The sequence below is a fragment of the Emys orbicularis genome, chromosome 18 (genome assembly GCF_028017835.1).
Source record: "Emys orbicularis isolate rEmyOrb1 chromosome 18, rEmyOrb1.hap1, whole genome shotgun sequence".
NCBI lineage: Eukaryota > Metazoa > Chordata > Testudines > Emydidae > Emys > Emys orbicularis.
This window is the reverse complement of record NC_088700.1, coordinates 4166245-4193212: the sequence shown is the minus strand read 5'-3', so window position 1 is coordinate 4193212 and position 26968 is coordinate 4166245.

Sequence of the window (26968 nt, the reverse complement as noted above, 5' to 3'; positions counted from 1 at the left end):
AGAGGAAGGAGGGAAGACAGAGTTCCATGATGAAAAGTAATCTGTTCATTTCTCTCACATCACCGCCTCTGCAGAGTGCTGATTCCAGTTTAATGCAATGTATATTAGACTGTAATTTAATCTCCATATAGACTAGTAGAATAGCCAAATGAAATCAAGTGGTCATTTGGACTCTAAGAGCTCATGGGCATCAAGATATAAAGCAGAAGGGATGTCTGTGAGTGAGATATGTGGGATCCTATATTGAATCTGTTTCTGTGTATCTTTACACTTACATAATATCCTTGAGGATCTTAAATACGTTCACAAATATTAATTAATCCTGACAATACCTCTGTGAGGGAGGTGCTGTCCCTATTTTATAGCTGAGTAAACTGAGTCAGAGGTAGGCTTATTGATTTCTATAGGGTGGCTCAGTGGGAGTTTGGCAGAGCTAGGAACAGAAGCCAGCAGTCCTGATTCTAGTCAATTGGACTAGCCTATAGACAACACTTGCTCAAAACATTTAGAAGCCTCATAGTCCATTGAAGTCCATGAAAATTCAGTACATGGAAGGGCTTATCAGACGATGTGCTGAATACTGAAGAATAAAATAATTAACTAAAACATATAAAAAAATGTAAATTGAGCCATAACATTTTTCATTCTTCAGAATGATAAAAAGTAATCTATTTAACATCACTTGTGTGAGTGCTTCATTGAGTGCCTTCTCCTCATGCACTTCTCCAGGAGTTTAGCTTGCGTACAGAAAGCAGGGCATGGCCTGATGTTAATAATTTAACTGTGCGAAAGTTTTTTTTGCACATGATATGTGATAATAGATGTCTGGTTTCAATCCGCTTACTCTCCATTAGACTGGTGAAACCTCCCTCCGCTCACTTGTGCTCAGGTACTTCCCACTGGCATCATTACCTGATGGTACTGTCATGCTAAGTCTGCTCTTGCACTTCTGTTTTGTTCCTGGTTATGTTTATAGAAAGCGTTTGCACTGTTTCAATCACCTATGCCTGGATGTTGTTTTAATTTTTTTCCTCACTTGTGCTGTAGCTTTTACAACTTCTGAACAAAGTGGAGCTGCTATTCTTGCTGACAATTGGTGGGATGAACCCTTTATGTTCAATATGCCTAAAAATGAGTTCACCAAGGAAAGAGATGCAGTGCTCTGTTCTCAGGGCCCAGGACTCTGTTTGCATACATAGAGCTCATTAAGGGTAGACATCTCAGCCTGCAGAGAACCTGAAGAGGTGGAAACTTTCAGCAATTATTTATTTATAGCTGTATTTTCTCACACGATTGCAGTTTTGTATAAATGTACTCGGTACCCTGAGAGTTTCAGAAATGACAGAACAGGAAGTCGCCAAGATCAGGGGTTGCAAGTTAGTGAAGAACAAAGCCACAGTAACCTATAGTAAATAAATAAAGTAGAAACTGATAAAAGTCCGGTCCCCATAGCTAGGTAGAGTTTGCAGTGTGTTCCAGACTCTACAGTTTTCTTCACCGATGCAGATTTCCCCAGCAGCTAAGCATGAGCTGGGTTCTGAGGGCTCCCTGGGGCTGCTTTACAAGTCATTACACACATTCTTTAGGTGTGACTTACAGCACATTGGGCTATTTTGGTAACATCTTTCCTCCTACAAATTCTAGAACATATTAAATTCCTGTGATGATGATGTTTGGATACAAAAAATGCTGCCTGCAGTCACATGCCCACCTGTAGTACATAAATACAGCCCCCAGGTGATTGATTTTTTCCCCCTTCTCCTCCAAGTTCCCATGTCATACATTCTGTGCTTTACTGGAGAGGAGAGATTAAAATAATGGATAAACATCACAGGATGGGAATTTACCATGTTTGGCCAGTAATTAGCTCCTGGGAAATGAGTTACTGCTACTAATCGCCACTTTTATTTCTTGGCATTACAGCCTTGAAGCCTTAAACGAGATTTAATAAATGAAGTTAAACCACTAAAGCAACATGCCCTAATAAATGCTCAATCTGCAATTAAATCTCTAGGCAGCAAATTTGCTGGACTGTCTCCCAGCATCATTACCCTGGAGAATCACATTAATTCATCCTGTCAGGCTCAGCAGAGGTACCAAGAGGGGAAAGTTAACTCACATTGCTGTGCTTCAGTTTCCCCTGATCAGAGATGTCACTGCTTGCTCCTTTACACCTGAGATATTGGAAGTTCAGTTGCACAGTCACAAATTGCATTGGCTGGGTTTCCCACCATGGCCATCAGGGGGAGGATTTTAATTCATTCCTTGAGTTCTTGATTCCACAGACCCTTCAAATAGACACTCCAGAGGACTTTATAGAGAGAGAGAGCCTATGGGCTTCTGGGAAAGGCAGCATTAATGAAGAAAGGGCCAAAGAAGCTAAACTGTTGGGTTTTTTTTAAAGTGTCTTTTTTCCCTTGTGAATGGCTGAGGATTCTAGGAGCAGCAAAATGTCACCAGCTATGGCTGATTCCTCCTCCATGAACTTCACAGATACCGCTTACCCTTTAGTGACACCATCTTCATGTCTGAGGCTGAAAGTGATTGTGCCTTTGCTGGTACAACGGGCCCTAGAGCAGTGGTTCTCCATCTTTCCAGACTACTGTACCCCTTTTAGGAGTCTGATTTTCTAAGTTTCACCTCATTTAAAAACTACTTCTTATAAAATCAGACATACGAATACAAAAGTGCCACAGCACACTGTTAATGACAAATTGCTTACTTTCTGATTTTTAACATATAGTTATAAAATAAATCATTGTACCTACATTTCAATATATTGTATATAGAGCAGTATAAACAAGTCATTGTGTGAAATTTTAGTTTGTACTGACTTCACTAGTGCTTTTTATGTAGCCTGTTGTAAAACTGGGCAAATATCTAGATGAGTTGATGTACCCCCTGGAAGATATCTGAGTACCCCCAGGGGTACATATACCCCTGTTTGAGAACCATTGCCTAGAGTATGGATACCTATCTTTCTCCATACCTATATACTACCCCCCCCCCAAAAAAAAACTTTTTGGGGGGATAAGTATTTAGAATGGCCATTCTTGTCCCCATGTATCAAAGGTGCTTAAACAGGAGCCTTTAAAATATGTAATAGATCATTTATTTCCTGTCAAATTCCCTCCTTGAATTTGTTCTTCTCACCTAATATTGCTCCAAGGCAGGGATTCTAGATTGCGTTTCAGAATAGTTGTACTGTCATCCTACATGTGTTTGCAGGAGCCTCTGTAAATATGAAGATTATGAATTAAAGATGTAGGATTTTAAAGAGTGAAATCACTTATTGACGAGACCTTAGGCCCACTAGCCAAGCAAAAAAGAGGGCTGCAGTTTCCTCCCAACTTACAGGGTATTTCAGATCCAAAATTCACAGGATGCAATTCTAGACCCATTAAGGTTTCAGTAAAATACAGGAGCAAAAGTGCTCTCTTGCAATGTGGAAGGAGCTGGGTAAAGTGCAGGCAAACTTGCCATGGTATCTACGTGCCTAGGTCATTTGCAGAAGTGAATGGCGGCTATAAATACTCTTGCTCCATGGCAACTTTGCTTCTCCACTCTAACAGCTGTGACTTGAGCTTGGAAAATATTAACATGATGGCAGAAAAAGCAATGTTCAAGTGTCAGAGTTGTAAATTAATGGAATTTTGGTAGGTGGTAATTTCAGTCTCTGGAATAATTACTACTGAGGATTTGTAAAGTTCCATAAAGTGTTCCGGAATTAGTGTAAGACTCAAGCACACATGTCTGCTCATTTATACATGTATATCCCGTGTGTGTGTGTGTGTGTGTGTAACTTCCACTAGCTCCAATTAATTTTATACCTTTTTGGAATCCTCACTAGGAATAATATTTATTCCATATACATACTCTCTTTCTCTCAATTCCTGGTTAACTGACTATGTTGGGAAGAGGCCCAAAATATTTGGATAAATGGACTTCTGTAAAGAGAGTACTGTTGTGTGATAAAACAAAACTTGCATGCAGTGAGCCAACGTGGGTAACCTGGAGGATTGGATAGATGAAGTTCAGTTAATTGACGTTTATGGGATGGTCTGTGCTAAGATCTTTCCCTATGTTGGTTTTACTAGATTAAAATTTTTCCTGATTAAATAAAACATTAACAGTAATTGCTGGAAATTATCATTATTCAGATGGTTAAAATGCTTGATTCTGAAGTTAGATACCTATTGTTTATGTACTCTGACCTGAATTTCAGCTTATGCAGCATGGCCAAAATTTCTTGTCTGAAGCTACAACTGAAGAAAGATGTCTGCACCGTAAATAGCCTTTCTCCAAATACTACTTCATTAATTTCTGACTAATCTGAAGCATTCTCTCCATCTGTGAGCAATGCAGCAGTGCTCTTCCCCAAGATCTTGTTGTAAATTGCTCAGATTGGCTTTATGGATTCAAAGAGCTTGATGGAGTGTACAGAAAGCTGCTATATCAACTCCTCAAGGGAACAGGAAAAGGATCCCGGTGCCCAGGATTTTGCATAAACTGAGCCCATTAAATTTAACCAGATCAGTTGGTAGAAATTCTGAAGATATGGAAATTTGTTCAGTTCCTGTACATTTATTTATAGCTACATTTTCTCTCAAGCAATTGCCTCTTTAGATTCTCCACATCTCCTTTAAAGGTTTTAAAAAAGGATTGAAATAAGAAAAGGTGCTAAACTCACAGGAGATAGAGACAGAAGGGGACAAATTGTATCCTTGGGTATGTGTGAGTGGCTACCATTGAATTAAATAAGAAATCCTTGTTTGTATCCTGGGGAATGATTTTGTGATTAGGGAGGTTTTACCCTTAGCCAGACCCTGCAGTCTTTGCTCACTCCTTTCTTGGGCAAAGGTGTTTGAAGTTAGTGAGGATTCTGTCTGCAACAAGACAGCAGGGTTAGACTATAGGAGTAGAGCTATTGCAGTACCTCTAAGGAATGCAATCTGATGCTTCTCAGGGAAGATTGGGATGATCTGAAATGCATTAGACTTTGGTGAAATAGACATGCCAGAGCTTCAGTGAGCAGAACATTGTTTATTTACATTCAGTGGGCCAAATCCTATGATCCTTGTTCTGTTTATACTTGCACACATTGAAGTGGATGGTAATTTGACTGACCCTGTAGAGATCTCATGATTTGGCCCGTTGTCTATAGACTGGGGTCCTAAAAATAATATGTAATCTGTGATTGCAGGGAGATTATTCCTCGTGGACTGTGGGCTGAAGCAATTTCATGTAGAGATCTCATGATTTGGCCCGTTGTCTATAGACTGGGGTCCTAAAAATAATATGTAATCTGTGATTGCAGGAAGATTATTCCTCGTGGACTATGAGCTGAAGCAATTTGGTTTTAGTAGTTCAAAGGTTGTTACTGTGCTGTTATCATTGAAAAGACACCTAGGGGTGTTCGATGATTTAACCCCTGTATGAGACAGCTTATTCCAGAGAAAAACCAAATGTGTTAAATTGTCATGAACCTCAGAGATAATGAATTGATTTCATACTGTTTATTCTGCTAGATCTGAAAGTGAGTAATTGAATAAATGTTTGTCTGAATCTTTAATTTGACTATAAATATGTATAGTAATTAACAAGGAGGAAGGAGATGTTCTTGAGAGTCACCTTGAGAAGAGAATAACCATGCACGAGGTATGCTTAGGAATCAGAAAAGTAATTACGATATCTAACCTCTGCCACCAAGTGGCAGTTTGATATCATTGCCTATCAGCATGGTCACAGCCTGAGGAAGTCTGGCAGCCAAGGCTCAGCATTAACCAGGAGACACACTGCCATGGTTTCAGGGAAACAAGATTGCTTCTCCCAGGCAGGGACAAATGCAGCAGGGTGTTCTTTGGGAAGTGGGTTTTTGAAAGTTTCTTCAGCACAAAACAATTAGTCAAAGCAAGAGTCTCCACATACACAGTTTCAGGAGAAAATTTCTGCTTCTAGCTTTGTTTTTAAAATCATTCTCCTAAAACTCTGCCTGATGAATGGACCTGGCAGTGTCTGCCAGCGGGGGTGGGGGCAACGGGGTCCTGATAATGTTTGAGTGCTCAGACACATGAGGGATTGGCCAAAGCAAAAGATCTGTTCTAGGAAAATTAACCTCCCCTCTTCTGCCCAAAACTCTTGGGCAAACAAGCATAAGAAACTAGGAAGAGGAAGGGGTGAGGGAGGAAGATGGGCTGAGGTGAAGGAGATGGGAAAAAGGGAAAACCCCAAGTGCCTCTTCTACACTGCACTTGCCTCTGGCTCTGCTATTGATAGGAAACGTGGAAGCTGGTATGTAGACCACTTGCAGGTATTTTTACCAACATGTCTGTAATAAGGGTGTGATGCACAGGAATGCTGGTATTTATTTCCTTGTGGCAGACAGTCGGAGCAAGATTAGGTGACATGGTGGTTTAAAAAACAACAACTTGTGCCTGCTCTACATTTGCACTCCCACCATTGGGGCAGAGAAATGTGAGAGGGAGGATTCTTTTTGATAAATAAGGATTATTTATTTCCGTCCTTCACAGAAGTGGTGGGGGTGTAAGTATTGAATTATAATGGCAAAAGTAATAACAAAAGTCCTATTTAGATTTAATGTAACTGAGCCAGACCCTGGGGCTTGCCATACAATGACACATTCTCATTGATGTAAATGGGTGTGACCTGCATCCTGTATTTAAGTGCCCAATACTGTTAGTTGCAAGGCAGGCTGGTCCAGTGATTAGAGCCCTAGTTGGGGAGATACAGTTCAATTCCCAGCTCTGTGGCCTGGGGCTCAGCCAGCCTCATAGGGATGTTGGAATAAATATGTTAAAATGATGAGAGCAAGAACCTATGCTCTGTCTGGGATTTTGGGAGGCAGCAGCTCCTCTGCTGAACTGGAATGAACTTGTAGGAGCACGTCCGTATCTTACACTGAGTCAAGAAACATTAGTGCACAGAACTCTTCCCTCCCTCCCTCCAGAGTTCCCATACACCCTGTGCCCCATGTATAATTCAGCAGCAATACATAATTAAAGGACTATACAGCCACACTTACTTTCATATATTTAAATTATTTGGCAGACAGTAGGGGAACGTTCCTCCTGGCCTAGGCCTTTGCATTTCCTACCATGTGTTAAAGAGGTGGAAACACCAGGTCTGATCTCTCAGGAGGCAGCTGGAAACCAGAACTGAAATATAGATTGTTAATAATCAATGATCAGGATTGATTTTTACTAGAACAACATGCAACTGGTGACCATTGTGCATGACCAGAACACCAATAATGCTGTGTGTGGTACAGAGCTGAGCGAAGAACATGCAACAAATCATCAGACCTATTGCTTATATTTATATATACACACACAGCATTATTGGCATTCTGGTCATGCACAATAGTCACCAGTTGCATGTTGTTCTAGTAAAAAAAAATATATACAACTGTATTGGCTAAGGCGTGTCATGGACTGGGGTGTGAGTGGTCATGCCTTGTGGTCAGAGCCAGGGGTCAGGAACCAGGAGTAAGAGCCTATAGTCAAAGCCATGATCAGGAACCAAGTAGGGTTGGAGCGGAGCGGAGCAGAGCAGGAACAGGTTTGGAACAAGGCAGGCACAGAAGTGATCACAGCTGCAGGCATAAGCATTGAGCACCTAGTGACCTGCTGCTGGGCTTAAGAGCACACCTGCTGGTTCCCCTCAGCCAATTAGGTGGGTTGGCCAATCAGGCGGTTCTGCTGTAGCTTACCTGTGTTCATTAGTTTTGTCCCTGACACCATGATATTCTCATGTTTTATGCAGCTTTTCACAAATCTTTTTGAATTTTGTTATTAAATGGTTCATGGTCTACAGGTCATTCACGCAGGCAGTTTTTAGGGGGTGGACTGGTTACATACATGTGGTTATTGTTTTTGTTTTCTGATTGATTGCTGAACATGCATCATTCAACAGTCTTCTGATTGTGATTTTTACAGTGAAATGTACACCTCGAAATCCACCATCCAAGCATAAAACTGTGACTTTTTATGAGTTTGTGTCCTGATAAAGCCCAAAATGCTTGTGGAAAATGAAGACAAAAAGGTGAATATGGTTAAGGTGAAATTGGCTTTTTAATTCAAATAAATAATCTTGGATCTTCTCCACTATTCACTCAGTTCTAATTCTATATAACACTTAAGTGGTAGGGGGAGATTAATTATCTAATTTAAGATGCCATCACTCGGTATTGATCCAGTAAACACCAGTTATTACTAAGTAAATAAATAATCCTAGCTCTTTCTCTGACTCCTTCTGTGGCCCTTGGCAGACCCTTGACCTTGGCCTCATTTCCCCCACCAGTGAAATAGGCATAACACTGATTTTGCTCCCTCCCACAGGGGCTGTGAGGATTTAAGACTGGAGTCTGGGAAAGCATTGTCTGGTGTGAAGGGACTTGTTCTTGAGGTGCTGAGCGCGCATTACTTTCCAGAGATTTGATTCTAAATATTTTTATTATTGGGCTTGATCCTGAGGAGTATTGAGGGCTTGCATGTCCCACTGCACTCAATGGCAGATGTAAGTACTCAGCACCTCACGGGTTCAGAGATATTGTTATTCAGGTTGCTTTTCAGTAGCTTGTTGTTTGGCAACTATTTTTACAAGCTCTTAAAACAAAAAGCCAAGTCAGTCCAGCTTCTGTGTCATGCGTGCCCACAGTGCTGGGCCACAGTGCCTGACTATCTATATTAGTCTTGCTGTGTGATGCTGCGGAAACTGCACAGAAACATATGTTTTAAATATTTCATTAGCCCTCCTCACATCAGAGACTTGGTATGACCTGCCCGGCTCCAAAACAGAAACAGAGCTCGCTGTAATGTTCCTCTTTGTTGTGGAAGTTCTACCAAATAAGTTACTGTCTTTTTTGGTCTGGACTTCAATTATATTGGGGCTTATAGACTAGGGAGGATATTAGATGGGGTGTCTGCTAGAAAGATTTCACCATCCAGCTTTTTTGTTGTTGTAGTAATATGTCTGTAATATTATACACACACACATACACACACACACACACACACACACACACACACACACACATATATATATATATAATGTGTGTATATTAAATCAGTGCTTGTGGGGGTCCCGAATGAGAGCAGGGCATTGCTGCATTAGTGCATTAGAATAAGGGAAGGACCCTGCCCCAAAGAGCTTACAATCTAAATAGACCAGACAGACTAAGGGGTGGGGGGAAAGGATAGAACATAAGCAGTGAACAATATGAATGTTAGCAAATGTTGTGTTAGTGCCATGGTTGTGGGGTTTTTTTCCTGGGGAAGGAGAAGGGGGTTGTTGCAGGGAATTAGTAAAACAGAAAGAGAGAGAGGGACACTGAAGGTAAAGAGGTAAAGGGATAGAGGAGACGGGAGAAGAGGAAGGGAAAGGAAGGGGAGCAGGGAGGGCAGATGGAGCGAGGCTGAGGTGAAGTGACTGTGAAGTTGGGGTAGGAGGAGGCTGGAGCAAATAGCCAGTCAGCAGAGGGGAGAGACTATTGTGACACACTGTAACTCAAAACACTTAAAATCTGTAGTTAATATGTGTATTTTAATGTTTCACCTTTATCAGTGAGCTTGCCTAAAGTGCTTGGGGCATCTGTTCAGATTACAAAGGCTGGGGCATGTCCACTACCCTTTGAAGGAGTGGCAAACTAACTAATGAGCTTACGTTGCTCAAGACCGTCTTGATCAGTGTAAGACAGTACATTTCTGGGGTGCAAGGCTGGGCAGATTTGCTGGTGTCTCCCTGTGTATAGTTCATGAGTAGCTGTGAGAGCCTGCATGTAACTTTGGGTGTACCTTCACATGCTAACGGTTGTGTGAGAGCAAAGCCTGAAGGGGCTGCTTGTCACTAGCAGAGCAGTGTGAGAGGTACCCTGATCCAGAAAGCTAAAGGGGACACAGCAGTACCACAGTTCAGGTTGTACCCCAGGGTGTCTGGTGGGCCTTGCCCACCTGCTTAGGGTCTACTGATCACCATATTTGGGTTCAGGAAGAAATTTTCCCCAGGTCAGATTGGAAGAGACCCTTGGCTTTTGTTTGTTTGTTTGTTTTGGTTTTGCCTTCCTCTGCAGCATGGGGCACAGGCTACTTGCTAGTTTACACTAGTGTAAATGGTGGATTCTCTGTAACTTGAAGTCTTGAAATCATGATTTGAGGATTTCAGTAACTCAGCCAGAGGTTATGGGCCTATTATAGGCGTGGGTGGGTGATGTTCTGTGGCCTGCAATGTGCAGGAGGTCAGACTAGATTATCATGATGATCCCTTTTGGCCTTAAAGTTTATGTATCTGAGTCTATAGTGGCGCCACTGCAGTGCTTCTAGTGAAGACTTAGCCTAAATGTGACAAGGCTGGATTTTGCTCCCACTTCCATCTCCTTTCCTGGGAGACAGGGAGGTTCTGGGTCATTTGTGTTTCGTTTGTTCCTGTTGATTTTCCATCTGTGGGAATGTCCTTGAATCTTGCCCTTGTGTGTAGGAGGGCCAGAGCTTGCTCTCTTCAGTGGGGTTTGTTAAGGTTGTGGGCAGAGCCATTTTCAATTTCCTTTTTACTCCAGGCTTAGGAGTTTCCATGGGATTTTGTGGTCACGCTACCCTCCTTTTTGCAAGGCAGCTGCCATGATGATTAAGGCTGCGAGTCTGTCACAGAGGTCACGGATTCCATGACCTCTGTGACTTTTGCAGCAGCTGCTGCTGGCTCAGGGGCTGCCTGAGCCGGGCAGCCCCTGGCCCAGCAGCAGCAGTTTGAGTGCATGGGAGGGGGTTCAGGGTTAGGGGCAGGGGGTTAGAGGGTGCAGTGGGGCACTTACCTCGAGGTGGGGGGCTCATCGGCTCCCACTGATATGGCCCTACAGCTCCTCCTAGGTGGAGGGGTTCTGCGTGCTGCCCACGCCCGCAGGCCCCGTCCCTGCAGCTCCCATTGGCTGCGGTTCCTGGACAATGGGAGCTGTGCAGCTGGCGCTTGTAGCAGGAGCAGCGCGCATAGCCCCCTGGCCCCTCCACCGCCTAGGAGCTGCAGGGACATGCGGAGCCATGTAGGGAGCCCCTGCCAACCCTCCCCCCCCAGCACCAGCGGGGGTCCCAGGCTGCGCGTTGTGACGCGCCCTCCCCAGCACCAGCGGGGTCCTGGGCCACTTCCCACAGCACCTGCAGTGCCCCTGAACCGCCCCCCCCCCAAGCACCCACGGCCCCCTGCCCAAGTTTTAGTTAAGGGTATATAGTAAAAGTCATGGACCGGTCACTGGCTGTGAATTTTTGTTTACTGCCCTTGACCGGTCCATGACTTTTACTAAAAATACCGGTGACTAAAACATAGCCTTAATGATGATCATTCGTTATTCTGTTTGATCTATGTGCAGTCTTTGACCAGTTTCCTCAATATGAATGGTCTGTTGTCTCCACCCTCATGGGGGATGGAGCAGTCAGAACTGTCGGTATATTGTGGGGGGATATAGCTTTACCCAGAAGGACATGCAAGTTCTGTCCTGTGTTGCAGAAGTTTGAATTCCAAGTTCTTCTGGTTTCCTTTGGCCAGTTTTGCTTCTGCCTGGTATATATGAAATGTGCTTCTATTTATCCTAAATGGAAGGTAAATGCATGCACTGGACTCAGAAATATATTTATTCCATGTCTTTTTTGTATAAACAGACTTTCCCTCTGTACTCTGTCTGTTCCCAGCAAGCTTCCTGCTTCATTTCAGCAGCAACCCAGATAACTCAGATTCTTGCATTCTGGCTGGTTACCTTTCAGCATAAAGCAGTGCTAAGTCAAAGGACATTGTCAAAGCAATTTGCACTTTTCATTGTGAATGTCAAAGCACTCTACAGCCAATTTCCCCTTTTATCTGTTTGCAATGTCCACAATATTTTAAAATGTGGCTGTTTTAAAGAATAAAAAGCCTTAATGCATTCTTCTTAAAACATACCTATGTCCCAAAAATCACAAGCAATTGTACAGTAGCAAAGCAGCCAGCTTCTCTCGCTTCTTATGAACAACCCTTCAGTAACAAATGAGTGTACATAACACCAGCGTTCTGTACAACTCTGGGGGGGGGGGGGGGGGAATCTGCTTACACATAAGATAAAAGTGGAAAATCTGGTAAAGAGACATTTCAGAGTCCAGCCTCTTGGCCTCCATTATTCATCTGCTCTGCTCTAGATTTATTAACAATGGGGCAGCTAATAGCAATATTTGACTACTTAGCATTATATCCGCTGCTTGAAGTGGTCTCAGTCAGAAGCACTTCTTTCAGAGAAGGCATCTCTCAAGTGTCCTAGGATTTCATGTTGTGAACACCAGAAGCCTTAAATTTTGGATCTTAAATTAGATCCAGGATAAAACTCCAGGAAAGACACGTTTAGAAATTGAGAAATATTTAACCTTTAACTGTTTGTGGATACAGAAGGGTTAGGAACATTTACTGTAGAATTAAGAACAAAGATGAACAATGAGGGAGAAATGGGAAGCTGTCCCTTCATAAAGAGGACTGTTAAAGTGTCTCCCCCACTGTACAAATATCCCCTTGATGAGGAAGAATTGCAAAACAGCTTAATTAATCAGTTACAGTGCCAGGAGAAAGGGTAACAGACATTTCTCCTCTTGTGGCTTTGGTTAGACAGACATGGAAGTTTTAAACTCTTGTTTCCGCTTTGGAGTTTGTTTTCTATAAGGCCGCTTCTCCAGGGAGGATATATGTCTAAAACTAAAACGAGGAAGTTCCTTTCTCTCTCTTGTCAAATTTTCTTTTGCATCTAAAACATGGGAGAAGCGGGTGCCTCGTTACAATGAGTTTTCCGTATGAATATTCCCAGGCATTTCTATATAAGCTCCACTGGAGTGAATTCAGGATTTCAGTCATCATGGATTAATTTTGATACTGGATATGGGTAATGATTCTAGCCAGTATTTCCAATGTGCCACACTGGGAATTGCTGGGGAACAGAGTTGAAATGGAGGACAGATTAAGAGGAAAATAAGTTGTTTGATTTGGGGAGATACTGTTAAGAACATCAAAAAGCCCAGGTGATATTCTCTAGGGAAGCCATCTGAGTGCTTGAGAATGTCTCTCTCTGTACTTAAATTTGAAATTGTCTCATGCATTTTTCTGTCTCTAACCCTTGCTATCTCTTCCTTGGTAAAGTGTTTAATAGAATTAGGACAAGACCAGAATAGAAATCGCTATCTGGACATGCTGACTGTGATCAATGGGTTATAAAATGTAGTGGAAGTTTATTAACCTTTTAAGGGTGAGATGAGATTCACTTCACAGAAGCTCTGGCAGTTTCCAACAGACATGCCATCCCTCCTCTTTTCCTTTCAGAAGCCCTTTGTATTTCTCCCATTTCTTGCCATGTTTATTAGGCTTTGGTTTCTTCCTGAGTACAGAATTTGCTTTCCAAACAGATCCTATGAATGAGGCAAGATTGCAAAGTTAGCAGGAGAAGTGCTGAATATCCAAGGAAAAAAAGAGCCCTGTTACTGCCTAATCAGGTGGTGGCTTTTGTGTCTTCTCTTCCGGTGTTCCCAAATCGTGGTATGTGAGCTTGATATTCCATCCATTCACTTCACAACAAATTTTGAATAAAGTGGCATTTGAACCAGTAAAGTCTGGGAACTGTTGGATGGATCCCCTTCCTGACTCCCTTGAGACAGTAAGCAGCCAGCATATTGTGCAGGTGATTTAGCAGTGGCATGTGCGTACAGAGAAAGCTGATGCATCTATGCATACAGGAAACCTGACTGATTTTTGTAGCCATGGGACATTTTGGCATAATGGCTGAGAGATAAGAGTCTTTGGGTGGGATTTGTATGGGAAGAGGTTAGTGCACCGATGAAGCAGGAAGGGGAGGGCCTTTCATGCATAGAGGACAGACTGGAAAAAAGGCATATGGATGGGAGTGGGAAGTGACAATAAATGGGCCAGCATCACTCTTGGAGCAGAGGGGATACATGATAAATGCGAGATTAGAGATACAGGCAGGAATGAAATTAGGTAGGGTCTTAAAGGTGAGGGCAAAAACTTGTCATATTGTTCAGAGATCATCTCTGGGACCCAATCCTTTCATTTCTGTGGTGCAAGGTGATTGGATACAGATAAAGTGAATGGAGAGGCTAAGGCTAGTGCTGGTGGAATGGTGGGGACCAGAAACACTCCCAAATCAGGTGCTGGGTGAAGAGACATGAGCAAAAGCCCAAAGGAGCCTGGGATTTCACAAGTAGATAATCTACCAGTAGTTTGGGATTCCCAAATCTTTTACTGTTTTGACTGGTGGACTAAGGGAGTATAGGGTGTTGGGGAGGACTGTCTAGGGAGAAATTTGAAAAAGGGAGGGAAGTGCTAAAAGAAATCTGTCCATCGAAACTGTAGCAAACAGTTAAACCCAGTGCTGGATGGTATGGAAAATGCTGAGCTTCTCAGCTCTGAGTGTCTAGTGTTTAGTAACTGTGGGGAAAAATGCAAATGATGGTGAGCATGGAATAAAATCAATACCTGAAATGCACATTAAAAATGGAATTGAAGATTTAAGGCCTCCCAGTAACACAACAGCTGGTTCAGATTGGCTGAGCTGTTGTGTACAGTATATCTAGCAAAGGACACCCTGGCACCAGGACTGGAATGTAGAGTACAGTGACACCCTTTTATAGATAAATAAGGTTGTCTGTGCAACACTGGTACAGCTGGAAGCTCTCTCATTCCCTCATCCAGCAACTCCCTCCCCCCCCCTCAAAATCCACCTTCCCTAACATCCTGTCACAGCGTTTCTGGTACTTTCAAGGTTGGGTTGCTCTGCTAAACCGTGCAAGGAAATTTTGTGATGGGAGTAAGTTTGCACCCTCTCTCTTATTGTACAGATGGTGATTACTAAGCTTCAGAAGCCTCCTGTCTGGTGTGATGACAATACTTAATGCCTTCCCTTTATGGGATACCTTCTGTTTAAACCTCCTACCTTGGGAGGTGGGGGGGGGGAAGGGAGTTTTTTAGTTTTTTTTTGTTTTTGTTTTTTAAGCTTCTTTTAATGTGATTTTTAGCAGCTGGAAACAAGGAGAAGAGCAGCACCATGTGACCAGTTAGCTCTCAAGCGCTCCACTAACCTCAGTTTGGAAACCACTTATCAGTAAAACGCCATGCATAGCTGTCTACGCAGTACCATGCCATGCCTGAGTAGGACCCTGAGTCATTTGGTCCAATATCCAGCCTCCTGCTGAACAGGATCAGATCAATGACCCATCTAATTCAGTATCCTGCCTTGTTGTGGATCATTTGTCCATCCAATGTGGGACCCTATACCTCACAATACCAGCAGTCTACCTGTTCAGTGTCCCTCTCCTTCTAGCGGCCAGCACTAGCTGAAATCATTCTTCTCCTGACAGATCATTACAGTAAACAATTTCACAGCATGAAGTTTGCCAGCAGTGGGACTGTCACTTTATTTTTTCTCCTTCACACTTTGCTTCTCACACCTCAGGCTCCTCACTGTACTGTGCTCTTGTCATTGCTGCAAGAAAATAAAATGAAACTGCATCTTTCCATCTACTGGTCAGAGAAGTGGTAAAAATAAAAAAAACCTTGCATCATCCATTGTTATTTAATGGACTGAAACTGGCTTATTAATAACCCCATACCCCTGGCTTGTAGCATGAATCCCCTCACTATGGCATGTGCCTCACCATTTGCTGGAATGTGAAGGGATCAAACTCCTGAGCATTTGTTTACCTTCATTATGGTCCAAAGCCTCTGGTAGCCAATTTGGGAGTCTTTCCATTGACTTCAGTGGGCTTTAGATGATGCCCTAAATGTTCTCCTGACTGCAGCATACTCTTACAAATTAGTGATCTCTGCTACTTGCACAGTTGGCTGCTTCAGTCTTGGCTTCCATCAGAATCCAGGGATATACCTCTTATTACTTTATCTCACTTTGATTCATCCTGCCCCCCTTTCCCTGGCCTTGTAATGCCTTCACCCTGGACCATTATATCTCCACCTGGCCAAGCTGCAGAATGCCCTCATGGATCGTTTTCCACATACTCCAACCACTCTTGTTAACTAAGATATGCAGCAACTCACTTCCCCACGCACAAACTTTCTGGCTGCTGAGGGCTTTGGTCCTAATTTGGATGTGAGCAGTTGAGCACTTGAGGACTGTTCATGGGATGAGCTGACCTTTAGGTGTTGAGCATACTAGTTATGTGAGCTGACACCCTGGCCTGGCCTCCTAGTGTGCGTGTATATAACTATACTCTGCGCTTCCTTGTTTAACTAGGAGGGGAAAATGCCATTTGTCACCGTTCTTTGCATGCAGCATTTTTCCACCATCTGCTTATTGCAAAGTAACCATTGATAATTTGCTGCCGAATCTTACAAGTTCCAGCTGTGGCTCTATTTCTCCTCACACTTTGTGGGCTTAGCAGCTGAGTTGGCCCTGCATTTGTTTTGCCATTTAACATTTTTGAAATAATAGTTTTGATTTGAAATTTTTCATTTATTCTCAGCTTTCAAAATAAATGTTCACAAATGAATTGTTTTGGTCACCTTTAATGAGATCAGCTCTATGGAAATGGAGCTCGTACTGTGTTCTGTCCCAAAATACTGACAGTCATTGGTGCTTGACCCCATGTTGTATTAAGTCACAAACCTACTTTTGCTTGGTTAGCTCCTCCTCCATCTCCAACCCTATATATTCTTTCTTCCCTTATACCTATTTAGTGCTGGGTGACCAACAGGTGCTTCACCACTAAGACATAATCAAGCTCCGAGACCACCCAGGAATGCTACATATGCTCCCTGTGTGCGGGACCCTGCAGGGACCTGCCCAGTCCATAGTGTAAATTAGAGAGGCCTTTTGACTGCTCTGACTCATGCTCTGCTTCTCATGGTCTCCTATGAGCCCTGGGAAGAACAGCTATATTGCAGTGTATTCCAGCCACGTCCCTTGTATTGGGGGCTGGCAGCAGGGCTGGTGCAGGTGGGGGATAGAGGAGGAGTCAGGGTCCTGTGTAGAAGGAATTCTCAGAGAGCTATTTCTGCCTACTTTAAAGGTTCTTTATGCTGCCAAAGTGGCAGAGAGGAGCTTGGCCATAACTGACTACGAGGACCTTAGTGTTCTGCAGACCACAGTTTGAGAGCCATTTGGGCCATCATTAGGAATTGAATAATAAATACAAAGCGCAGTGGCTAGTTTTTTCCCATTCTTTGAAGGTGCAAACATGCTTGAATGCAAAATGGTATTTTGGATTTTATTACCCTTTTAAAAAAAAAAAAAAAAAAAAGGAAAAGCATCCATCCTAAAACTACAAAATACATCTGCACATGGTCCCTGCTGAAAGTGCAGCTGCATCATCTATCATAATGGTTCTGATGACTGAGAGCTGCCAATACAGAGCCAGCTGACTGAGACAAAAGTCACAGAGAATTTCTGCTCCTCCCCTTCCTCCACAAGCAGCAATTAGTGCGGTGGTGCTATTCAGGCACCAATGGAACCACTGCCTAATTCTCAGGTACCAGGATGAATTCATTGGCAGCTCTGGTTTGAATGAGTAAATAGATTTCTTCTCCAATATGCTGTGCAGTCTCATTTCTTCATGAATTGCTACTTGTGTTTATGGCACGACAAGCTATTGGATAACACAATAAAAGCCAGGAAGGAGGAAAACTTCCCATTATTCTGTCTAGGAAACCAAATGATAAAGATCTCTGTGATCTGGCAAGAAATGTCCAAACCACCCAATGCTTCCCCAGGCTTCAGGACCCAGCACAATTAGGGAACAGCTGGGCTGTAAAAGAGTCTGCTGGGTAGTCTCAAGCAAATATGCAGATTAAGAATCTTTCCCCTCCCCTCGCTCTTAAATGTTTATTTTTACTTGTTTTGTGCAAATTCCTTGTGTGTGTGAAAAGTGCCAGATGCTGGAGATGGTGAGACTAAAGAGTCTGGAGGCAAAGTCCTCTGCTTATCCACAGATCTATGCTATCCTGCCCCTGGGTCTCAACTCTGAGTGGGAGGGACAGATCTGAGGGGTACAACACTGGTGGTGAATTTTGCCTGTGAATTAGCAGTGAAATGGTTAAGTGGGCCTAATGTTCTGTCTGTCCCAAGAGTGCCCAGTATTTTTAACACCATGAGCTGGATTGTGGAACCTTTACTTACACTGATGTGCACTTGCTCCCATTTGATGCTGGTGAGGCTGCCCACACAAATGCTCACCAAGGTGGGCAAGTTTTCCATTATGGGACTACTGTAAGTTCTCTCCAGTGTAAATAAAGGTTTCATAATGTGGTCCCATTTCTGTTGCCATCTATAGAGTGTGGCCTGAATCCCTACCACCTCCTTCCTTTTCTGCACAGATGCCAGCAAAGGATCTGTGAGAATGCTCTGCCATGGTGTTCTTGATCCCCTTACTCCCCTCCTACTCCTTTCTCCTTGTTCTTCTCTGAACAAATTCTAAACCTTTTAATTTAATGCTGCTGCCTGTGGAGCTCTCAGCCCTGCTTTTTACCTGTTTGTTCATATTTTTAAGCTCTTTGCTTTAGGAATGATGTGTCTCTGCATTTCCACTGCAGCATGCCTCCCTGTTCTTAATTGACCTTTATCAGGATGTACATTAAATGCAGTCTTTGCAACTTTTCGGAACTTTTTCGGAAGATGTTTCTGCAGCCTATTCCCTCATCATGAATGGCTCCCAATTTCCTTCAGGTGCCCTACTGTCTCCAATAGTCTTTCACAGAACCCATAGTCAGACATATTGTTGTTTCTTCCTCTAATACAGCATTCCATTCTGTTCCCACCACTTTGACTGAAGTAGCCAGCTCATGGAATGACTCTGTGACTGCCACGAGTGGAGCCCGCTTTCCTTCTATGGTGTCATTTGAACACAACTGGAGCTGACCATGCAAAATGTCAGTAAATGAAGCAAAATATTTCTGGGTTTCATTATGAGCCCCAAACCAGCTCCAGCTTTGCAAGCCTGACCACAGGTTATGATGAATTTGGGGCTGATTCATAGCGTTAGATGAAAACCTTGAGAAACTTGGTGCTATTGTTTGAGTTTTTGGACTTGTTTGAACTGGAAGCTCAAAGGGCATGAAAGATTCTGACTTGAGATGCTGCTTCCAAAATCACCACAGCTGCCATTTTCTTTCCCTACAAGTAGTCTGAGGGCCAGATCCTCAGTGGGTGTAAACAAGCATAGCTCTATTGACTTCAGTGGAGATGTGCTGATTTATACCAGCTGAGGAGCTACCTCTTCACTTTTAAAATGCTGTTTGCCCATTTATGTATATATATATATATTGATTTGTTTATATGGACAAAAGGGTCACTAACTTTCTTGAAGAAGTCTGTTAACCTCAGTGCAGAGAGCTCCATCCAAGATTCCCGTAAACAGATACGTATGCTCTTGTAAGCCTCAAATAACAAAGCTATTGTTAGGAGGTTGCAATTTGGGGAAATAGCAAGGCCGCCAGGATAGCGAGAACCTGTGTGTGGTTCTACTATAGGCATGTTATCTGCAGAGCTGTCACGTCAGCGGCTTCTTGTGTCTGACTCAAAGCAGATGCTAAGCATTTCTTTCTGTAGAAAGCTACAGGTAAAGACAGGCTATTTACAAGAGGTGCTAGCATATCTGGGGCATGGCAACAAGTTGTGAAAGGAAAACAATTAAATATTTTCCACTGGTTTTATTTTTCTTTAGGTGGAGAGATATTTCTTGTTGATATCCTGAATATTTGTGAAAGTGACAGAAAACTGAACTGGGCTGGGGAATTCATTACAATAATGTCGTATAGCTATATCTCCTAAATCTCTTGATCATAGCTCTTTTTGGAGTGGCCATCAGACGTGCACTTGGGGGAGTGTAAAGAGGAAACATCTAAGGGAGGAAGTGCAGACAGATATTTAGGGGTCTGGTCTTATGGGGTGCTGAACAACTTCCACTAAGTTCAGTGAGCGATGAGGCTGCTGCGTGCTCAACGTTTCCTCATTGACTTCAGAAGGAGCAGAATGAGTCCCTGTGTGAGGACACAGCAAAAGAGCAAATCTTGGGGATGTTAAATCCAGGGAATGTTTATTGAAGGTGCATTACTGCAAGGTTTGTTCCACCCTTCATCGATGTGCAGAAGCAGAGAACAGACCCCAAAATGTCTTGGCTTGCAGGGAGCGGGAAGTTTCTCTTGTTTTCATAGCTCTCATTCCTTATTCTTTGTGAGTTTCTATTCACAGCTTGTTGCAGGAGTGTGGTCTTGTGATTAGACTTGGGGCTCAGGACACCTGGGTTTTCTTCTCAGCTCTGCCACTGATTTGCTTGAAATCCTACTGAACCAGTCAAGGATAAAGTATGAAATTTACCAGACTTCTCAGGATTCTGAAATCCTCTTGGTTTTTGCACCCATGAGAATGAACTTTAGAGAGAGCTTTCTGCTAGCCTTTGAGGAAAGCCTGGAGGAGCTAAGTTCTAGCTTGTAAAGAAGGAATAACACCCCTGAGCAACCTGGTAACTTGCAGCCTTGTTTTCCTTGAGTCTGATCCTGCAAAGTGCTAAGCCCCTCCTGTGAGGTGCTGAAAACAACTGGGGTAGCAGGTGCTTAGCATTGCATGTTTTGAACCCCTCGTACAGAGTGGTGGTTAGCATTTTACCTTTAACGAAGTGTGTAGTTCTGAGCTAACCAGATATCAAAGCAAAGGAAACAAATGCGTTTCCCAGCTGCATTGGGTTTGCAGCCCTTGTTTAACAGAAACCTTCAAATGTCTCATGCTTTAAAGGGAAACTGTAGGTTAGCAATGAGTTTTCTTTTTTCTTTTGGTTAAAAGCCCTGACCTGCATTATTAATAACAGCTTGGAGGATTAAAGTAGAAAGACTCCCCGTTTGAATTAAATTTGAAAAGAGTTTGCAGTCCCTTTGCACCATTTGTTGCTGGCTCTATACTCTTTGCACTTCACTTCACTAGGATAGTGAACACATATTAGTCAATTTTCCTGTTTTGGTCCATAGTAGAACCTCAGAGTTACGAACACCTGAGTTACAAATTGACCAGTCAACCACACACCTTATTTGGAACCGAAAGTATGCAATCAGGCAGCAGGAGAGACAAAAAAACCCCAAACCAAAACAAAAAAGCAAATACAGTACAGTACTGTGTTAAATGTAAATGACTAAAAAACATAAAGGGAAAGTTTAAATAAAGATGAGACACGGTAAGGAAACTGTTTCTGTGCTTGTTTAATTTAAATTAAGATAGTTAAAAGCAACATTTTTCTTCTGCATGGTAAAGTTTCAAAGCTGTATTCAGTCAATGTTCAGCTGCAAACTTTTGAACGAACAACCATAACATTTTATTCAGAGTTATGAACAACCTCCACTCCCCAGGTGTTCATAACTCTGGGGTTCTACTGCAGTATGACTCCTTGGTTTTCTTGCAATGTCCGGGCACAAACACCCCAACAGGGCCGTCGCTACCCATACGCAAAGTACGCAGCTGCGTAGGGCACCAGGAAATTTGGGGCACCAAATTTCCTGGTGCCCTATGCAGCTGCGTGCTGTTCCAGCCCCTGCTCCACCTCTTCCCCATGGCCCCCCCGGCCCAGCCCCACCTCTTCCCAGCCCTGCCCCCATTCCACCCCTTCTCCAAAGCCCCTGCCCCGCCTCTGCCCCTGCCCCACCTCTTCCCGCCCCCGTTCTGCCCCAGCCCCGCCCCCACTCCAACTAGCCCTTCCCCTGAGGACTGCTGCAGGGGTTGGGCTCCCTGCACTCACTGGCGGCGGTAAGTAGAGCGACCCGGCCCCAGCCTGCTCCGCTTCCCTGTCTCACAGCCATGCCGCTGGCGAGCAGTTCCCCCCTGCCCCCCAAGCCTGGGAGCCAGGGGAGTGGAGCAGGCTGGGGCTGGGTTACTCCACTTCCCCCGGTGGAGCTGTGTAGGGCACCAAAATGGCTAGGGACAGCCCTGCACCCTAAGGGAATGTTTTAAATCCAGACAAACTCTCTCTTAATGAGTTTTGTAAAACCATTCTCTCCACTGCCAAAGACTATAAGTTCAGCTATTGTACCTGAGAATGTCCCTTTAAAATAAAGGTGCATTTATCTTTCCCATGTTTCCTTTATTTTCTGGACTCCTGTTTCAATGGTTTACAGCATTTAGACATATATGAATCCCAGCAACTAGATATACTCTCAGTCAAATAGATTTTCTCTTTTCCGAGAGGGTTTCCCTGGTCTCTTTAGAGCGATCAGTTGTTCTCACTGTGCACTTCGTGGGGATCGATATGACTTTGATATTTGGAAGCATTAGCATTCTGTGGCTGTGCAAGTAGTGTGAGATCACTCTATTAACATCTGTTCAAAATTCCCAACATCCCGCCACTATTAATACATAACCATTTTGTCCTTGCTGGGTTCTGTGGATCTCGCACCTGACACCTGGCTGACACTATGGATTCCACATCACTCTCGTTAGTTTTGTACAGTAACTTCTCTCCTTGATCTGACAGTGTAATCACTGAACAGGACTAATGGCTCCAGGGAAACAACTCCTCCATGGTGTGCTGGCTCCAGCTTTCTCTCTCTGTGTGTGTCTGAGAGAGAGAGGTACAGGAGCTTTTTTCAGCCCCTGAAGCTGCATTGTGGCTGAGCAGGGATGAATGAATTGGACTGGGCAGCACTGTGTTTTGCTGCAGTGGCAGCTGTCTGCCGTGCATTTGTGTCCAAATATCAGTGTGCCTCAAAGAAAATTTTGTTTTGGACCCTGAATTGTTGGAACCCTGTTCTGGCCTGACACCGGGACTCCACAAGGATGTGCTAATGACTGATGCACTCTTTGTATTGTAATGTTTTAGAGAGAGAAACCACTGCTTTGTTCTCTGCTAAATGGAATATCCGATGTTTGTGTCAGTGATGAATTGTCACACTCTGTTAGCTAGTTACATATAGGACAATGGGCTTTAATACTCCTTGCAGAGGATAGAACATCCTGGGGCTTCTATGCTTGGTGAGTTGCATTTTGGGAACTAGACTGACTCTGCTAGTGGGGATGAGAGAGTTGTCTGTTGATTCCTCATGTAGGACAGCGATACATTTCTTATTCCTCAGCCTTCCTTAGAGGCTCCATTAGTTCTACGGGATTTAGGCAGGTTCCCATTAATCCCTTGTGAGCAATTTACTCTACTAGGCCTGAGTAGAAAGGATGGGGAAAAGATTGTTCCATTCTGGCACAGGCCATAATAATAGGCATACAGGGGGAAAATATACATATGATTCATTTTGAGATGTATGCAGAACTAGTGTATTTGTAATTAAAGTTAATTGTTTTCTTCAAATGAAGTTTACTCCTGAGTAAACAAATCAATATCTACCTATAACTTTTTACTCTAGTGCCCGACAAATACCCAGCTTCTCATGCTGCCATATATACACCCATTTAACATTCAGACCACGCTAATCTCCCTATCTTTTAAATCTGGTTTTGCAATTATTTTTACTAATTGATTTTAATTCCTTCTCTTCCTACTTGAACCCTAGAAGGAGATGAGACTGTGAGACCTAGAATTTTTCTTTTGGACAGTTCTCTCTCCCCTCATCTCTGTACTGTTCTGTGGCTGCATGAACCTGCGAATGTGCATTGGGAATAGAATTTACAGCATTTAGCAGTTCAGGAGGAGGCTTACGTGTTTTAATCCAAACTGCTAAATTAACCCCTGAACACTTGAAACAAATCTGATCTACGTTCCCATTAGCAGACATTAGCATTGCACAGATGCATATGCACACACCCTTTCTGCATATCTCGGTCTCCTACGAAAAGCGCCCTTCACGGTGTATTCTGCATGTGACCAGTTCTTACTGTCTTGCTGGAGTAGGGATTGGGACTGAGACACTGTTTAAATGAGAATTATGGTAGGTCTCATGTTCCCATGTGTTTCTAGTACTGATTCCTCCATAACTAGGGACAATGCATTTTATAACACATCCATCTAATAAGAATCGTTCTCTGTCAAAGTAAGAGAAAGAAGAGTTTGCAAGTGGCTACAGTTACAGTGATTAGGCATTGTGTTGCCTGAACTCCTTATTCGGTGTGACAGATTGAAACAGACTGTGCTAAAATGAGAACAGTCAGGCTGGAGGGAGGTTACTAGCAGAGTTCCTCAAGGATCATTCTTGGGACCAATCTTATTTAATTTTATTAATGACATTGGCACAAAAAATAGGGGTGAGCTATTGAAATTTGCTGATGACAGAAAGTTAGAGGCATCATTAATACAGAGGGGATCAGAATATTATACAGGAAGAATTGCATGACCTTGAGCACTGGAGCAGTAGAAATTGGATGAAATTTAGGGACTGATAAAAATTTCTGATACAATCTGGGACTCATCATTTGGAAATGATAGAGGAGAAATACCTGGGTGTGTTAGTCAATTGCAGGATGACTATGTGCCATCAATGGGATACAGTTGTGCAAAAGGCAAATGCAATCCTAGGGTGTGTCAGGCCCGATGTTTCCAGTAGAGATAGGGAAGTATTAATGCCACTGTACAAGACACTGGTAAGATCTCATCTGGAATACTGTGTACAGTTCTGGTCATCTATGTTCAAGAAAGATAAATTCAAATTGGACAGGTGCAGAGAAGGGCTGCTAGAATGATCAAGGGAATGGAGAGCCTGTTTTACCAGAGGAGACTTGTTTAGCCTAGCAAAATAGAGGCTGAGAGGAGATGCGATTGCTCTCTATAAATGGGGAGGTGGAGGGGTAAACACCAGGGAGGGAGAAGAGCTGTTGAAGCTAAAGGACAATATTGGCAAATGGGTACTGTGAATAAATTTAGGTTGGAAATTAGAAGGTTTCTAACCATCAGAGAAGTGAGGTTCTGGAACAGCTTCCCATTGGGAGTTGTGGGGGCAAGCAAGCTAATGAGTTTTAAAATGGAGCTTGATAAATTTATGAATGGGATTATATGACGAGGTTGCCTATGATAACAGGTGATAGGACCCAATGAGCTAGGAGATCCCTTCTAGTCCTATGTCCCTATGAAACAAGACCCTGACCTAGCAGCACTGCGGATATAATAGCTGCATAGGGTGGAAGACTTGCTGGGGTCTGTAACACAGTGGGTTGCAGATAGATTGGGAGTCAGCAGAGATGGGTACTTCCCTGCTCTGCCACTGACTTGCTGTGCAACCTTGGGCAAGTCACGTCACCTCCCCGTGCCTCAATTTCTCCATCTGTCAAATGGGGATAATGATACTTTCCCACTTTTACAAAGTTCTTGGCGATCTACAGACTGTTCAGTGGAAATGCAGAATGTCGTGACTGCACGACCCATTGCCAGTTACCAAAATTTACAAATTAGTGAACAAGCAAACAAACATAATTTTAAAAAATTAACATACTGCTTCACAAAATGCATTTTGTTAACTTATTCTGATAAATGTAGTTTCAATGTTAACTATGATGATGCAGCACAATATCCTGATTAAATTGTCGGTACAAGTAACTAAGTCTCAGTGATATTAGACTTCCCTATGTCGCTCTATTCAATTGTTTATGGTTATTAATTGTCTGGCACTAACAAGGCTAGGCTTTTTCCATTGGGAAAGAAGAAACAGCCCCTGCCCCCATAGTGCTTACAATCTAAGGCCCCAGTCCTGCAGCTGGAATCCAGCAGACAGATCCTTGGGTCTGCACAAAGGTCAGCATGGAGGAATGGAACTGTTTGCAAGATTGACGCCTAAAAGACATACAAGGGGTACAGCACAAGGTGGTAATTAGCCATGTTTAGTATAGTGCTCGGGTAACTAATGTGTGGCACTGTTTTTTTTAGAGCATTATTAGGTTTGTGTATTGTTAAAGGTTCTCCTATATTTGGATTTGTGTACTATGCAAATATATAGTAGTACAGCAGGACTGTGTGTGTGTGTGTACACCTTTAAGAAGCTGGCTCTTGCCTAAATGCTTAAGTGAGAGCCAGCTGGAGGTAGAGAGAGCGAGCAGATGGAAGCAGGGATAGCTGGAGCGTGAGAAAGTTTGTCAAGAGATAAACTACAGCTGCACGTGTATTGTAAGCAGAGAGTCTGTAATGCTCACCACAAGGATCTAACCGGTGATATGCAAGCAACAAGACTGTGTATGGGAGGAGTCATAAAAGGCACCTTGCTAAAATAGGATCAATTCCTAATGCTTGCAGGTCAGTGCTGGGTTTTGCAAAAGTTGTATTAGTTTTTTTCTCTTGAATTGCATTACTGTTGTGAAGACTCAGAGAGGCTCTATCCAAACATCACTTCAGTTCACAGCATCTGTGTTAGAAACTCACCTGCTAATCCTTAAGATATGTTTTGTTTGTGTTTTTCTCTTTGGTGGCAGAATGCAAGGTACCCACTTGATAGATTTTTATCAGAACTAGGCAGCAGGGGAAGTGGCTGGTGGGTCTAGAGAAGGAGATGTGAAGTGTGAAAATAGCCATATAGCACTGAGCATTTTTAAATGCTTTAAACCTGCTTAAAATAGTGAGTCACCACCCAGCTATGTCTTGAGGAACCAACCTGTTACCCAGAGAGAGAGCGTTTTTATGGGCTATGAAGAGTGACATTTTTCTTTTTCCTTGCTTTCTCCAAATATTTGGGATTTTTTGTTTTCTTCCATTTCTCACTCAAATACTCGCCTGCTCTCCAGAAAGCCTCTGCCCAATGGGCAGTGTAGGGTCAATCATTCAGAGGCATGTTTCCTGATAGGCTGTTCCTAGTGTTAACTGCAGATGCACAAAGACGTATCTAAAGTCATATGCACCTTACATCTGTAATCAATTTAAGGAGCCAGGAATTCAAGGAGGTTTCTGCTTAATTCTCAGGCCTTGGAAGAGAAGACGCTGGGAATATCCTTGTTGATTCTGCACTGATAGATGTAGACAGACCCATTTCCCCAGCTCACCCCGCAGTTAGCCTGATGTAAAGTATTTTGAGTAGAGCTGGCTGCTTTTTC